We start from the raw sequence: 2,373 nt of genomic DNA, 5'->3' as shown, positions 1-2,373 counted from the left end.
ACATGGCAACAGCTGTTTCTAAGGGACGGGGGTCGTAAACATCCATCGCCTTTGTTTACAAACGGTTCAAAGGAAAGGTCGGTTCAAAGAAAAGGTGGTAAACAGCCGTTGCCCTCGGTCACAGAACTGTTCAAAGAAAAGGTCGCCTAGAGGGGAGTCAGGCCCTGCTTCCGGATTGTATGCTTCCTCTTTTATTTAGACTTTCCCTGATTACATGGCAACAGCTATTTCTAAGGGACGGGGGTCGTAAACTGTTAAAAGAAAAGTTTGGTTCAAAGAAATGGTTGTAAACAGCCGTTGCCCTCGGTCACAGAACAGTTCAAAGAAAAGGTTGCCTTGAGGGGATTGTACGCCTCTTCTTTTATTTGGACTTTCCCTGATTACATGGATTACAGATGCTGGCTTTTCAACTTTGCGGCTAGAACAGTCCGGATGGTTATTTTCCTCTTTGGTCCGGAGGACATGACGTCCACAGCTTCCAAAAACATCGTGAAGTGCGAACTCGTCGGACCACAGAAAACTTTTCCACTTTGAATCAGTCCGTCTTCGATTAGCTCGGGCCCAGTGAAGCCATGAGCATTTATGGGTGTTGTTGAGAAATGGCTTTGGCTTTGCATAGTAGAGTTTTAACTTGCACTTACAGATGTAGCGACAAACTGTAGTTACTGGCAGTGGCTTTCTGAAGTGTTCCTGAGCCCATGTGGTGATATCCTTCACACACTGATGTCGCTTTTTGATACAGTACCGCTTGAAGGATCAAAGGTCCGTAATTTTTACAGATTCTCTGAACCTTTTGATGTTTTTACGGACCGTAGATGAAGAAATCCCTAAATTCCTTGCAATAGCTGGTTGAGAAATGTTGTTCTTAAACTGTTCGACAATTTGCTCACGCATTTGTTCACAAAGTGGTGACCCTCGCCCCATCCTAGTTTGTGAATGACTGAGCATTTCATAGAAGCTGCTTTTATACCCAATCATGGCACCCACCTTTTCCCAATTAGCCCGTTCACCTGTGGTATGTTCCAAATAAGTGTTTGATGAGCATTCCTCAACTTTCTCAGTCTTTTTTTGCCACTTGTGCCAGCTTTTTTGAAACATGTTGCAGGCATCACATTCAAAATGAGCTAATATTAGCAAAAAATAACGTTTTCCAGTTGGAACGTTAAATATGTTGTCTTTGCAGTCTCTTCAATTGAATATAAGTTGAAAAGGATTTGCAAATAATTGTATTCTGTTTTTATTCACCATTTACACAACGTGATAACTTTACTGGTTTTGGGTCTTTGGTCTGGGAAATGTTGAAGACACCTGATCTAATGTTTTGTTGCGCCTTTCCTCGGTAACTATGGTAACTCTTACCCAGGGGTGTCCAAACTTTTTCCACTGAGGGCCGCACACTGTAAAATCCAAAGTCGGATAGGTAGAAAATGGAAATGGATTCTACTTAATAGTGAGAGTCCAGTCCATAGTGGATCTAACATAATAGTGAGAGTCCAGTCCATAGTGGATCTAACATAAGAGTGAGAGTCCAGTCTTTATAGAGGTCCGCAGATGTGGGTGACCACACCCTCTAGGGGTGAAAGTCCAGTTCATATGGATCTAACATATTAGTGAGAGTCCAGTCCATAGTGGATCCTACATAATAGTGAGAGTCCATTCTATGGAGAGGACCGCAAATGTGGGTGACCCCCTATCCCCCTCTAGGGGAGACCGTATGCAATGGACGTCAAGTGAGTCTAACATAATATTGTGAAAGTCCAGTCCATAGTTGATCCAACATAATAGTGAGAGTCCAGTCCATAGTGGATCTAACATAATAGTGAGAGTCCAGTCCATAGTGGATCTAACATTATAGTGAGAGTCCAGTCCATAGTGGGTCTAACATAATAGTGAGAGTCCAGTCCATAGTGGATCTAACATAATAGTGAGAGTCCAGTCCATAGTGGGTCTAACATAATAGTGAGAGTCCAGTCCATAGTGGATCTAACATAATAGTGAGAGTCCAGTCCATAGTGGGTCTAACATAATAGTGAGAGTCCAGTCCATAGTGGGTCTAACATAATAGTGAGAGTCCAGTCCATAGTTGATCCAACATAATAGTGAGAGTCCAGTCCATAGTGGATCCAACATAATAGTGAGAGTCCAGTCCATAGTGGAACTAACATAATAGTGAGAGTCCAGTCCATAGTGGATCTAACATTATAGTGAGAGTCCAGTCCATAGTGGGTTTAACATAATAGTGAGAGTCCAGTCCATAGTGGATCTAACATAATAGTGAGAGTCCAGTCCATAGTGGGTCTAACATAATAGTGAGAGTCCAGTCCATAGTGGATCTAACATAATAGTGAGAGTCCAGTCCATAGTGGGTCTAAC

The sequence above is a fragment of the Nerophis ophidion genome, linkage group LG23, assembly GCF_033978795.1.
Source record: "Nerophis ophidion isolate RoL-2023_Sa linkage group LG23, RoL_Noph_v1.0, whole genome shotgun sequence".
In the NCBI taxonomy this organism is placed as follows: Eukaryota; Metazoa; Chordata; class Actinopteri; order Syngnathiformes; family Syngnathidae; genus Nerophis; species Nerophis ophidion.
This window is presented reverse-complemented; position numbering follows the sequence as displayed.